Source organism: Lissotriton vulgaris, chromosome 12 (assembly GCF_964263255.1).
Source record: "Lissotriton vulgaris chromosome 12, aLisVul1.2, whole genome shotgun sequence".
Taxonomy (NCBI): Eukaryota; Metazoa; Chordata; class Amphibia; order Caudata; family Salamandridae; genus Lissotriton; species Lissotriton vulgaris.
Genome location: NC_141700.1, coordinates 339959014 through 339975087, shown reverse-complemented (window position 1 = coordinate 339975087; position 16074 = coordinate 339959014).

Sequence of the window (16074 nt, the reverse complement as noted above, 5' to 3'; positions counted from 1 at the left end):
AAAACAGGGAATGGAAACTGCTCAACAGGAGCAAAAAAAACAAAAAAAATTAGGGGTGGAAAGGGCAGTGATGGTTTTCCAATGCTCGAACCATGAGCTGGACACTTTGCTCCCCAAAGGTAAGGAGTTGATTGCAGTATCTGCATCTCAGGACACCATGGTTAAAAGCAGGTTGAATGTTTGGCACGAGCTCCGGCGATTGCCCCCTCCCAGAAGTAGTTGCTCCTCCGGTGGATGTAGAGGCCCCATCACTGGGAACCTCTTGTGCCAGAGCCCTGACACTTTCTCGGGCAAAATTCTGGGGGTGCCTCCTCTCCACATGCCGGATCATCGTAAAGTTCCCAAATGAGTATTTATTTTTGGGGTCACCCCGTGACAGGACTTGTTTGTAGATCCTGCTCTCCACTTTTGGAGCATTCACCTTTTTTTGGTTAGGTGGTATTTTAAAAAATTTCCAAATAAAATGTTCCTTCACCTTTGGGGTAGGAGGCTCTTCATTGATGAAATCAGGTTCTTCATCACTGCTGGATTCTCTGGCAGCCATGGTAAACCAAGAAAGATCCAGGAGCAAAAAACAGGTCTTTCAGTCACAAAAGTGAAAGAAGAAGTGAAGGAAATGGGTGGGGATTTCATTCTTTGTAAAAAAAACTGTTAGCAACCAATGAAAAGTGTTATGTTAAGGTCACATGACTTGACGCGCTGACGCTGCGCGCACTGGAGCACTTCCGGGTGCGCACACGCGGCGCGAACGTAGGCGCTTCCGGGTGCGCACACGCGGCGCGAACGTAGCCGCTTCCGGGGTGCATACGCGGCGCGAACGTAGGCGCTTCTGGGGCGCATACGCGGCGCGGATGTAGGCACTTCCGGGGGCGCTTACGTTGCGCGCCGAAGTGACGTCTTCATAGTTTTACGGAAAAGCAAAATCATTTTAATTTCCTTATAAAAAAAAACTGCTTTTATTTGTATGGTACGAAATGTTTTGCGTTATTATTACCTTTTCATTCATATTTTTTTCACGAACGAAAGTAGCACTCTGGGTGTGCTTTCCGGAGAGCTTCCCGGAGCGCGCACCCAGAGCGCCTGGGAAAAAAATGATTTAAAAAAAAAACTTTAAAATTAATACTTACACATAACAGCAAATTGTAAAAAAAAACATAGGTTAGAAACTCGATATAGAAAGGAATTAGCATTTAAAAAACCTATTAAATTCACTGAAAAAACCATAGGTTTCACACCAGCTATAGTTACCTGGACATTTTACTGACATAAAACCATTGAAATTCCCACGTTATAGTTAGTTGGACTCACTATAACTTGCGCGTTTAATGCACTGCTGATGACATCACATATTACATCACTCATGACATGGTCAGTGACATCACTCATGACATCACTGATGACACCATCCAGTGAATGTGTGTCTTTCTGAAAAATAAATATGTTTTATATATGTATATGTAAAGGTCGATGGAAGAATAAATGGTTAATTAAGTGTCTTAATTGATATATATATTTTTTTTAATTATTGGTTAACTAGCTTATTAAGTGTATCATAGTGATTACATATATTAGCGAGTATTGTTTCAATATTTAAATGTTTGTATTAGTGTTTCACTTTGCATATAAGTGGGTGCATAGGTTGGTGAGTAGCTACATGTTTGTTTCTATGGCTTATTAGATTTTTTTTTTAGTATCGGTATAAATGTCTGTATCATTTGGTGGGGGTGTTACTTAGCACACTGATGCATAAATGACTGACTCACTGTTTGTATGTGTTTTGAAGACAGCATATGTGCCAGACTGTATGGGTGAGTGAGTGTGTATATGTATGTGTAAGTAAGTGAATGACTGAATCACTACTGTCTTTATCAGTAACTACATATGTTTTAATCTAGTATATGTGAGTATTGGTGTATATAAGTGAGTATATGTGAGAGTGAGAGATTGAAAGAGTTCTTGTTTTAATAAAAATGTGTTTCTATAAGTGATTGTTTAAGAGAGTAAGTATGTGTAAGTTTCCTTAGAAGTAAGGTGGTAGTGTGTGTATAGCTGTATATGCAAAAAAATGGATGTTCAATAGTTTATTTGCATGTGTGAGTATGTGTGTGAGCAACTTTTGGAAGACTGTCGCTGTATTAACGGATGTATAGGTGTCTCACTACATATGATGAGTGAGTATATGTACGAGTGACTATATAGAAGTGTTGGTGAGTGAGTGGATGTGTATATAAATGGTGGAATTACTGAATTGGTTGTTGTAACTGGTATAGGTATGTCCACTTTTTTAAAAATGTTAGTTTTTTTTTCTTCAAAATGGGTTTCAAGGGTTACTTTACAGTGAAAGTAGGTCTGTCAGTCTGTCACAAGGATGGTGTCATCAGTGATGTCATGAGTGATGTTACTGACCATGTCATGAGTGATGTAATATGTGATGTCATCAGCAGTGCATTACACGCACAAGTTATAGTGAGTCCAACTAACTATAACGTGGGAATTTCAATGGTTTTATGTCAGTAAAATTTCCAGGTAATAATAACTGGTTTGAAACCTATGGTTTTTTCAGTGAATATATATATATATATATATATATATATATATATATATATATATATATATATATATATATATATATATATATATATATATATGTATATATATATATAATTTTTTCACTGAAAAAACATAGGTTTCAGGGAAATTATAGTTAGTTGGACATTTCACTCATACAAATCCTGAGACATTCGGCCGTTATAGTTATTTGAGCTAACTATAACTCGCATGCCCGCAATGCACTGCTGATGATGTCACATATTACATCATTCATGACATGGTAGTGACATCATAGATGAAATCACTGATAACATCTCAAATGACATCACTAATGACAAGAATTAGATCTGACTTAAAAAAGCCATTGTTATAACAATAATTATTGGAGCTAAACATGTAAATTTGTCTCCAGCTCAAATAACAAGAAAGCCAAGAGAACATAGTACAGTAATAAAGAACAAGATAGATCAAAGACATAAGACAAAAGGTAAAAAGAAATTGAAGGAGTTTATAAAGCATGAAAGCAATCTTTTCTTTGGTGAAGGGACATATGGACCAGTTCAGTTATACAGGTCCTACTTGTACACACTTTGTTATCATTATCTAAACACAAGGGTGTTTATTCTTTTACTAAAAGTATCTATAACTGTGTCAACCAAAAGCACCTATAGTTGTCACAATCACACCACTTTCTGTGTAATAATTTGTATGTAAATAGCACACTTGAATAGGCACCACACCGTTTTGCTATAAAAGAAAGTAATCGTGTACCTTGTATTGTTGAAAACCGAATGCTAAAAAAATGTTAAATTATTTCTTTTAAAGATTTTCATGACGGAGTCCTGAGGAAGGCGCAAGCCGAAACGCGTGTAACACAATCCGCCAATATAAAGTGTTAAAATGTGCTACCTTTGAAGGAAACAAAATGAAATATGAGCCATAGAACCAGGTCAGCAGAGCTGCTTTAGTGCCATAGAACCAGGTCAGCAGACCTGCTTTAGAGCCAGAGAACAAGGTCAGCAGAGCTGCTTTAGAAGGAGAGAACCAGGTCAGTAGAGCTGCTTTAGAGCCATAGAACCAGGTCAGCAGAGCTGCTCTAGAGGCAGAGAACCAGGTCAGCTAAGCTGATATAGAGGGAGAGAACAAGGTCAGCAGCACTGCTTTAGAGCCAGAGAATCAGGTCAGCAGAGCTGCCTCTAGAGATAGAGAACCAGGTCAGCAGAGCTGCTTAAGAGCCATAGAACTAGGTCAGCAGAGCTGCTCTAGAGCCAGAGAACCAGGCCAGCAGAGCTGCTCTAGAGCCTTAGAACCAGGTCAGTAGAGCTGCTTTAGAGCAAGAGAACCAGGTCTGCAGAGCAGCTTTAGAGGGAGAGAACCAGGTCAGCAGAGCTGCTTTAGAGCCAAGGGACCAGGCCAGCAGAGCTGCTCTAGAGCAAGAGAACCAGGTCAGCAGAACTGCTTTAGAGCCATAGAACCTGGTCAGCAGACCTGCTTTAGAGCCAGAGAGCCAGGTCAGCAGAGCTGCTGTAGAGCCAGAGAAACCTGGTCAGCAGAGCTGCTTTAGAGGGAGAGAACCAGGTCAGCAGAGCTGCTTTAGAGCCAGATAACCAGGCCAGCAGAGCTGCTTTAGAGCCAGAGAACCAGGTAAGCAGAGCTGTTGTAGAGCCAGAGAACCAGGTCAGAAGATCTACTCTAGAGCCTAAGAACTAGGTCAGCAGAGCTGCTCTAGAGCCAGAGAGCCAGGTCAGCAGAGCTGCTGTAGAGCCAGAGAAACCAGGTCAGCAGAGCTGCTTTAGAGCCAGAGAACCAGGCCAGCAGAGCTGCTTTAGAGCCAGGGAACCAGGTCAGCAGAGCTGCTCTAGCTGACAGTGACTGACTGACACTCACTGACTGACAATGACTGTTTGACACTGACTGACACCGTCTGACTGACACTGACTGACTCTGATTGACTGACACTGACTGACTGACACTGATTGACACTGTTTGGCTGACACTGACTGACTGACACTGTCTGACTGACACTGACTGTCACTGATTGACTGACACTGACTGACTGACTGACTGACACTGACTGACAGACACTAACTGGCTACTTTCCTCTACTCTACTACTCACTCTGTACTACTCTCTACTACTCACTCTTTACTATCACTCTCTACTACTCACTCTCTACTACTCTACTACTCTCTACTATTCACTCTCTACTACTCACTTTCCACTTCTCTACTACTCTCTACGACTCACTCTCTACTACTCTCTACTATTCACTCTCTACTACTCACCCACTAATACTCTCTCTCTACTACTCAATCTCTACCACGCACTTGCTACTACTTTCTACCACTCACTCTCTACTAATCACTCTCTACTACTCTCTACTACTACTCTATACTACTCTTTTGCTACTATTCACTCTCTACTACTCTCTACTACTCTCTCTACTACTCACTCTCTACTACTCAATCTCAACTACTCTCTACTGCACACTCGACTACTTGCGCTCTACTTCTCGTGCTCTACTGCTCTCTACTACTCACTCTACTATTCACTCTCTACTACTCTCTACTAATCCGCTACTCTCTACTACTCCACTACTCTCTACTACTCACTCTATACTACTCACTCTCTACTACTCTCTACCACTCACTCTCTACTACTCTCTAGTACTCTCTCTCTACTACTCACTCTCTACTACTCACTTCACTACTCTCTACTACTCACTCTCTACTACTCTCTCTCCACTACTCACTCTCTACTATTCACTCTCTACTACTCACTCTCTACTACGCGCTCTCTACTACTCTCTACTACTCACTCTCCACTACTCACTATCTACTACTACTCTCAGCTACTATCCCTCTACTACTCACTCTCTACTACTGTCTACTATTCACTCTCTACTGCTCACCCTCTACTACTCTCTCTCTACTACTCACTCTCCACCATCACTCTCTACTACTCACTCTCTACTAGTCACTCTCTACTACTCTCTATTACTCTACTACTCTCTACTACTCTCCACCACTCACTCTCTACTACTCTCTGGTACTTTCTACCACTCTCTCGTCTACTCACTCTCTACTACTCACTCTCTACTACTTGCTCTCTACTATTCTCTACTACTCACTCTCCACTACTCACTCTCTACTACTCTACTACTCTCTACTACTTTCTCTACCACTCACTTTCTACTACTCTCTACTACTCACTCTCTACTGCACACTCGACTACTTGCTCTCTACTTCTCGCTCTCTACTGCTCTCTACTATTCACTCTACTATTCTCTCTCTACTACTTACTCCACTACCCACTCTCTACTACTCTCTACTGCTCGACTACTCTCTACTACTCACACTCTACTACTCTACTTCTCTCGACTACTCTCTCTCTACTACTTACTCTCTACCACTCTCTCTCTACTACACTCTACTACTCACTCTACTACTCTCTACTAGTCTCTCTCTGCAGCTCACTCTCTACTAGTCACTCTCTATTACTCACTACTACTCACTCTCTACTACTCACTCTCTACTACTCTCTACTACTCAGTCTTTACTACTCTCTACTACTCACTCTCTACTATGCTCTCTTACTCTCTACTACTTACTCTATACTACTCACTCTACTACTCTCTACTACTCACTCTCTGCTACTCTCTCTACTACTCCCTACTCTCTTTTACTCTCTCTCTACTCTCTACCTCTCTACATCTCTCTACCTCTCTCTCTACTCTCTACCTCTCTACCTCTACCTCTCTACCTCTACCTCTCACCTCTACACCTCTACCTCTACTCCCTCTAGCCTCTCTACCTCTCGCTACCTCTCTCTACACGCACACATGTGCACATATATATATATATGCATATATATATGCATTTATATATATGTAGGTGTATATATATACATACATATTTAAACATATATAATATGCATATATATAAATACAAATATAAATGCATGCATACATATACATATATGCATACATATGCATGTTATGTACATGAAAGTTTGAAAAACACTAATAAAAGCAAAGCTAAAAAGACACCTAATTACAAACAGAATTGCTTTAACTTAAAATGCTTGTTTACTTTGGTTCTATCAAGAGGGCATTCAGGTGTGTCACACATTTGCCCTAAATTCTGAATGTTAGCACTCTAGTTGCTCATCAGATCACTGTAGTAAAGATACTGCTCACCAGGGAAGTATGCTGTTGCTATTCAGAGTGGATGTTTCAGTCTGCAAGTTAGAATCTTTTTATGAAATAGAAGAGGATTTGAGAAGTCAAAATGTGCCCTAATTTTTCTTTCTGCAGCACTAATCATAATTTCTATGGCAAAATGAAGCCCCTCATTTTGTTCCTTTCTAAATTAAATGTTTTAAGTGTTACCACTTTATTCCAATCTAGATTGCTTCAGGTGTTCCATACTTTTGTCATAAGTGAGACTGTTAGCGCTCTAGTTGTTCTTTAGAACACTCTGGGACATTCTGTCATTGGGTTATACTTGGGCTACATCTGGGTGATATTTGTGGTACTTTGGGGCTCTTTTGTCTCTGGTGGCCATCTTGGGAGACTTATTTGTTATGAAGTGTTCTAATTTCCTCATTTACCACAGTCTCCTCAGTAGGAAATACTTTTAGTGCATTTAGATGTGTTGCACATTTGCCATGAATTCGGAATGTTAGCACTCTAGTTGCTCATTAGATCACTGTAGTAAAGCTACTGCTCACCAGGGAAGTCTGCTGCTGGGATTGAAAGTACATGTTTCAGTCTTCATGTCAGAATGTTTTTTGATAAAATAGAAGAGGATTTGAGAAGTCACTAAATGTTCCCTAATTTTTCAGTCTGCAGCACTAATCATACTTTCTGTGGCAAAATGAACCCTCTCATTGTGTTCCTTTTTAAATTAAATGTTTTAAGAGTTACCACTTTATTCCAATCAAGATGGCTTCAGTTGTGCTATACTTTTGTCATAAGTAAGGCTGTTAGCACTCTAGTTGTTCTTTAGAACACACTGGGAAGCTGCAGTAGAACACAAAGGAATCAACCAACCGTGTCTGCCCTTGTTGGATGTACATGTTTTATTGAGAATTCTCACACAACTGAAAAAGATAATGTGAATTTACAGAAAATATCAGTTTAGCTTATATATCACCTTCCAAACCTCTGTGGGAAAAGCATGAGAAAATAGGTTTCTCTCAAATATGATTCATGATATCCCAGCAGAAGGTCTTTTCAATGGTAAAATTACCTTAGAACACACCACAATTCCTAAAATGAGTATGGTACCATCAACAAATGATGTATAATGTAACTAAAGTCTTAAAACCTTCTATTAACTGCAATGCTTTTTAATGAGGTGCTATCATGTATATTGGTCCCAAGATGGCTGCCAATACTTCTTGGATAAAGTGCTGACAGCCAATCAGATTCCACAATGAGATGTGTTGTTAGGCTCCGCCCAAAAATATATGTATTTGTTTCCTTTAATATCTAAAAAAAACTACTGAACAGATTTACACCATGTAACCAAAAGGCACGAGTATCTGCCAAGGACTACCTCTTTGCCAAATTTGGTGTAATTCCGGTCAGCAGTTAGGGCTGTAGCTGCGATTAAAGGTTCCTATGGAAAATTGCATGGGGAAAACATGTTTTAGGACCCCCCTTTTTTCTCTGCCCCCACTTAACAGATCACCCTGAGACTTTTAGGATAGAAGCGGACCAGAGCACCCCTCCAGTTTTGAAAATTTCGCGAAGATTTGTGGACCGGCGCCAAAGTTATTCCAAAATAAAATGTTGCGGATTTCCTATGGAAAACAGGTCCTAACTATAACTACCTACTGGCAACCACCAGTAGGTTATGTGTATATATATATATATATTCACTTAAAAAACCATAGGTTTCAGGCCTTATATAGTTAGGAATTAGCATTTAAAAAACCATTGAAATTGCTTCTATATAGTTAGTTGTACTAACTATATTTCGTGCACCCGCAATCCACTGCTGATGATGTCACATATTACATCATTCATGACATGGTCAGTGACATCACTGATGACATCACTGATGAAATCTCAAAACCTATTTTTTTTCAATAAATTTCAAAGGTTTTGTAAATGCTAATTCTATTAGCGGATAACGTTTATATGTTATTATCCTTCTGGGACCACCTGAGCAGCCATCTTGTTTCTCAGGAGCAGTGAGGCACAAGAGAGCACAAAACAAGAGTGGAAAATACGAAAAGGGGGCAGGGTAGTGACCCCCTGACCCCCTAGCCCTTCTCAAGGGGTCCCAGAAGGACCACCAAGTTCAAATCGCGGGGTACGCGCACGATACGCGTACCGTATGCGTACGATGTGCGTACCCCTCAATTTTTTTGACTTTTCTTTTTTTCTTTGCTCTTGGGGGTCCTTCTGGGACCCCCTGAGAAGGGCTAGAGGGTTGGGGGTCTCTACCCAGTCCCCTTTTAGTGTTTTCCACTCTTGTTTTGGGCTCTCTTGTGCCTCAGTTCTCCTGAAAAACAAGATGGTGGCCAACACTTCCTGGTTTGGACAGTTTGAAATGTTGACAGTCGACTGCCAGCCAATCAGAAACTCGCTTGCGCACGTAAGGGTACGCGCATGTACGTGTACGGTACGCGTACCGTACGCGTACGGTGCGCGTACGGTGAGCGCATATAGATATATAATTTGCTCAAATCCATTTTCTCAACAACCACTGGAGGGATTCCACCAAATATAGAAAAAGCACTACTGCATACCTGTCCCTACCATTTTGCCAAGTTTGGTGTAATTCCGTTGAGCCGTTCGGGATGTAGCCGTGTCTAAAGGTGCCATAGAAAATGCCATTTGAAAAATTTCAAATTCAATTTTCTCAAGAACTACTAGAGGTATTTTCACCAAACATATCATAGGCACATGTGCATAACAGGCCCTACCATTTTGCCAAGTTTGGTTTAATTCCATTCAGCCATTCAGGCTGTAGCAGTATCTAAAGGTCCCTATAGAAATTAACATGGGGAAAACAAGTTTTGGGACCCCCCTTTTGGCCCGCTTGACAAATCCCCCCAAAACTTTCAGTAAAGGAGCAGAGCGGAGCTGGCCAATATTCTGGAAAATTACACGCAGATTCCTCAATCGGCGCCAAAGTTATTCCCAATCGAATGTTGAGCGCATATAGATATATAATTTGCTCAAATTCAATTTTCTGAACAACTACTGGAGGGATTTTCACCAAATAAAGAAAAGGTACTACTGCATACCTGTCCCTACCATTTTGCCAAGTTTAGTGTAATTCAGTTCAGCCGTTCGGGCTGTAGCCGTGTCTAAAGGCCCGTATGGAAATTAACATGGGGAAAACACATTTTGAGACCCCCCCTTTTTTCTCGGCCCCACTTGACGAATCCCCCAGAAACCTCTAGGGAAGGAGCGGAGCGTAGATGAGCAAATTTAAGGAAAATTAAAAGCAGATTCCTCAATCGGCGCCAAAGTTATTCCCAATAGAATGTTGGGGATTTCCTATGATAACTAGGTCCTAACTATATATACCTACTGGCGACCGCCAGTAGGTAATGTATATATATATATTCACTGAAAAAACCATAGGTTTTACACACGTTATAGTTAGGAAGTAGCATTTGAAAAACCTATGAAATTCACTGAAAAAACCATAGGTTTGACACCAGTTATAGTTAGCTGGAAATTTTACTGACATAAAACCAATGAAATTCCACGTTATAGTTAGTTGGACTCACTATAACTTGCGCGTGTAATGCACTGCTGATGACATTACATATTACATCACTCATGACATGGTCAGTGACATCACTTATGACATCACTGATGACAGACCTCCTTTAAGTGTAATGTAACCCTTAAAACACATATTGGAAAATAGAAATTAACATTTTCAAAAAAATGGACATACCCATACCAGTTACAACAACCAATTCAGTAATTCCACCATCTATATACACATTCTCTCATTCACCAACAGTTCTATATAGTCACTCATACATATATTCACTCATCATATGTAGTGATACACCTATACATCCTGTTACACACCGACAATCATCCAAAAGTTACTCACACACATACTCACACATGCAAATAAACTATTGAACATCCATTTATTTGCATACAAAACTATACACACTCAACCACCCATACAGTCCTGCACATATGGTGTCTTCTAAACACATACAAAGAGAGAGTTAGTCATTCATGCATCTATGTGATTAGTAATATCCCCATGAAACCATAGAAACACTCATAATGATACTAAAAAAACATCTAAGAACCCAAATACCTACACATGTAGGTACTCATCAACCCATGCAGCCAGTTATTCACAAAGTGAAACTCTGATACATATATTTAAATATTTAAACATTACTCGCTAATATATGTATTCACTAAGGTACACTTAATAAGCCAGTTATCCAATCATTTCTTTTTGAAAAAAACATTCATTAAGACAATAATTTAAACATTTATTCTTTCCTCGACCTTTACATATACATATATAAAACATATTTATTTTTTAGAAAGACACACATTCACTGGATGGTGTCATAAGTGATGTCACTGACCATGTCATGAGTGATGTAATATGTAATGTCATCAGAAGTGCATTACACGCGCAAGTTATAGTGAGTCCAACTAACTATAACGTGGAATTTCATTGGTTTTATGTCAGTAAAATTTCCAGCTAACTATAACTGGTGTCAAACCTATGGTTTTTTCAGTGAATTTCATAGGTTTTTCAAATGCTACTTCCTAACTATAAGGTGTGTAAAACCTATGGTTTTTTCTGTGAATTTCATAGTTTTTTTGAATGCTAGTTCCTAAGTATGTAATCACGTTCGTAACTACATATTGTCACCGCCTACACGTCCTGAGAAGCGCATGTAAAGTCACGTGACTTGAAAACAAAACTTCCAATTGGTTATTAGTAGTTTCTGTTCTGGAATATACACGAAGCACTCCACCCACTTTCCTCACAAACTTTTCTACTCTCAAGAGACAACAACGTCGAGCATCTTCCGGAAGTCTTTGCTGAAATGGCTTCCCTACCAGATTCATCTTCCGAATCTGAAGGAAATGAGCGACCACCGTTAAGAAGAAAAAAGGAATCTTTCATTTGGCAATTTTTCACTTATCCTGAAGATCAAAAGAAAGTGAATGAGCCAAAAGTAACCTGCACGATATGCAATTCGGAGCTCTCAAGGGGAAATCCAAATAAAAAATATTCCTTTTCTGCACACACCATGCAGCGGCATGTTAAACAAATGCATCCTGAGCATTATGCAAAAGCATCGACAAGAGCCCTGGCCACGCTATTACCATCAGAGGTGGCCAGCACATCTTCTGGTGTACGACCTGTATCTCCATCGAGTGCTGAAATGGACTTGAGACCATATCTTGCGAAGGTGCATATGAAATGCAACAAGTGTGGAGAAATTCTTTTATATGGAGAGCAGAGCCTCGTTCTTATTAAACTCAAAATTGACAGTCACAAATGCCCCAAGAAAAGATACATTTCTTCACTTCATTTTCAAACTATTACATACTGAAAAATGTAGTAGCAACTTTAAGAAATCGAAAGCATTATAACACTTCTTTCCCCCCCCAAAAAAAAAAAAGTTCTTTTCAGAACTAACTCTTTTTACCAAATCGTGCTCCAAGAGCATATTATGAGATATTTTTTCACCGCTTTATTTTAGTGCGAGACCGGGTGCGCGCACCCTCCTATCGCGTACAGGACCTGACACTTGCATATGAAGTCATGTGACTTCAAAACAACACTTCCAATTGGTTCTTGGTAGTTTCTATTCTGGAATTTACACGCAGCACTCCACCCACTTCCATCACTTTCTTTTGTACTCTCAAGAGACAACAACGTCGAACATCTTCCCGAAGACTTCGGTACAATGACTACCGTTCCGCATTCATCTTCCGAATCTGATGAAAATGAGCGACCACCTTTGACAAGAAAAACGGAGGCCACGCTATTACCATCAGAAGTAATCAGCACATCTTCCGGTGGATGACCTGTATCTCCATCGAGTGCTAAAATGGACTTGAAACCATGTCTGGCGAAGGTGCACATAAAATGCAACAACTGTGGAGAACTTCTTGTATACGGAGAGCAAAGCTTTACTCTAATTAAACACAAAATTGAGAGTCATAAATGCTGCAAGAAAAGTTAAATTTCTTCACTTTATTTGGATAGTATGACATACTGAAAATTATCATAGCAACTTTAAGAAATCAAATGCATCATAACACTTGTTTCCAAAAAAAAAAAAAAAAAAAAAGTTCTTTTCAGAACTAACTCTTTGTACCAAAACAAGCTTGAAGAGCATATTAGCTGATATTTTCTCGCCGCTTTCTTATAGTGCGCAACCGGGTGCGCGCACCCACCTATCGCGCACAGGCGTCGAGACAATGCATGTGCAGTCATGTGACTTTAAAACAACACTTCCAATTGGTTCTTACTAGTTTCTATTCTGCAATTTACACGGAACACTCCACCCACTTCCCTAGAAAACCAGTTTATCGTAAATCTTTTAAAGCCTCCTCTTATGAAATATTCGACATCAATCACATAGCAGAGTACTAAATAGCACTATATACACTCCGTCCCTTAATTATAAGAGACTTATTGCTATGTAAAATCAACTTTTGCTTTCCAAGATAATGTAAAATGCTGAGCCTATTACATAATTTTATTACACATATATGTTACTAGTCTCCTTCGAGTACTAACACCGTAGAAAATACCACCAATAGCGGTGATATTTTTTACACCGAGAACGGGCGATTTCTATCGCTTACAGCCCTTACAATTATAAAGTTTTATTTCCTAAGTCTCTGATCTCCAACTGTGCAACGTAGATCCCCTGTGTGTCGCAATAAGGTCCATAAACAAAAACTACAGAGCCAGCATTATAAACATACACAAAACAACAAAACGACAAGAGCCACCATGCTAATATATATCCTTAATATAATAAACCTCTGAGAATAAATACATATTTCCGTGGCAGCCCATAACACAAATGTGGCGTCCTCTGACTCTGCTCCATTACCAAACACCGTAACTCCCCGCCCCCCTCACTTTTCACTAAACTCCGCACTCCACCCCAGCCAAACCCCCTATTACAAACCCCCAACCTACCCTCCCTGCCCAAACCCACCATGAACCTCAAACCGCCCCTAGAAAACGTATAAGACACAGGATTACTAAAACTCAAAGAATACGCAAGAGGCACATAATGTAAATAGTACATAAAGACACATATTTTTTCCAAAATACTATTTAAAAACATGTTCTATTTTTAATACATCTATCATGCATCTGACCCTCTAGAACTGCTTTCAAAACGTGAACTATAAACCTCTACTTTTCATTTTCAAACCATACACTTTCTTCTGACCCTCTAGAACTGCTTTCAAAACATGAACTATAAACCTCTACTTTTCATTTTCAAACCATACACTTTCAATTACATTATTTTTTTTCCACAATTCATGTAATGTTACAAACCTTTTCTAAAATACACCAGTCCGTATCATTTATAAGGATTTATTTTCAGTCTTCATCAGTGACACTTTCTTCACATACAATAGAAATCACTATAACTTTTTAAACGACAATGCTAACGCGGTAAAAATAACCCTTCATTTACTTTCCTTTAAGAATGCACACTATGTACCCCACGCATGCGTTTCTTAATCTTTGTATTTGGCAGCGAATACCGACCTTGAATCGGAAGACATGAACAAGAGCGCCATTGTCACATTTAAAACTGAACGTTGCATCTGCTCACACACATATCTTTCACTAAGCTAGCATTCACAGAAAACAGCATTGATGTAAAAAAAAATTGACCTTGCTTTACAACTCCCTCAAATCACTCCCTTATTTTTTAACGCATCCTCCAGTTCAAAAAAAGCTACTTTTTTAATAACCACTAAGCAATATATAAGTGACTAGACTCCTAGAAAATGTATCAAGTCGACGGCAAGATGGCCGCTGGCAGGTTGAGGTGAACAGTCGCACTAAAACCTCTCTCCTGTCGAGTTGTGGAATCTGGCGAAATGGCGTGGTAGTCTCCCTCATTAGCCCTCTTCTGGAGGAAAAATCTAAAAAGGTCTTCTACAGACGTGCCTGGAGATGAAGGACGAGTCACGGTGATGCTGGAATCTCTTGTTATTCAAAGGGCAGCATTGTTAAAGAACAGCTATCTCAGGAACTTTGGCAGCGCTGCGGCAGCAGGAATTGGCAGGTGGTCAAGGAATATAGAGCGGAGTTTCGAGCTCTTAAAAGCCAACCTGGTTAAACACTCAGTAACCTTTGCAGCATTGGGCTTAAGAGGTTTGAGAAGCGTGTTTCCAGACGATATGCCGCCAAAACCAATCAAGATCGACAAAAAGATCGACAAAAAGAAAAACAAAGAAGATATTGAACCCGATCAGAACACCACGACATCGGCTACACCTGGCATGAGGAAAACACAGGAAGCAGCAAAGAACCAGGGCGCAATAAGGAAAGCGCCTTTGCCACCAGTAAAAAAGAAACCAGATGTGAAGGATAAAATGTCGGGAGACGAGCGCACAAAAACAAGCGAGAGAGCAGTGATCTCTAAAACCAGACTAAAAACGACCCCTCTCAGGCAGCCTACCTTACCTGAGACTTTTACCCGCCCTGGCTCTGTAGACAGTGGAGCGTCCAGTGTTAAAGAGCGAGTGCCCGATTCTGGAATAAGACGAGGAAGCGTCCTCGAGGACGCAGCAGCAGCGGCAGCGGAGGCAGGAGCTCAGAGCGTGGGAGACGCCAAGGCAGCAGTTGCTAAGCAACCTACAACGGAGCCTTCGGAGCCTTCGGCGAGACGCGAGGAGGACGTCAGCTGCAAGGTAACAGCTGGGCTTACGGGACAGAGGGCAGAAGGAGACACAAACATAAGCGCTAATGCTATAAACGAAAACGAAAGGGTGTTGGCTCAGAAGGGGTCGCTGGAATGCGGAAAAAAAGTGGTTGAAGAACCTGGTAAAGATAATGGTAAATATAACGACGAAGAGGCGGAGATGGAAGCACTAATGGAGAATGTAACACCTAGTAACCACGAGGAAGCCAGTGATATGATGCAGGCAATTATGCAGGTGGAAGCCGAGCTAATGGCTAGACCCTCTAACCCTATCCCTACAGGGGGAAGCACAGCCAGCCTGGCGCACGGAAAATTAGCAACTAGGCACCCTAATGAGAAGGAGAAGGAGAAGGAGGATATATGCTCACTGGAGGGTGACCGTTTTTTTTCAGTGGATGAGGATTTCGACCCAGCTCAGCAGGAGAGGAAGGGTACCGAGCTGGAAGAGGAGGAGGAGGACGAGGAAGAGGCAGTAAGGGAGGATGAAGAGGATGAGGAGGACGATTCATGGTCAGCCTCTACCTCTACCGCCTCAGAAACAGATACTGATAAGGAGTCCACACTGAAAAAGGCAAAGGCAAGGAGGCA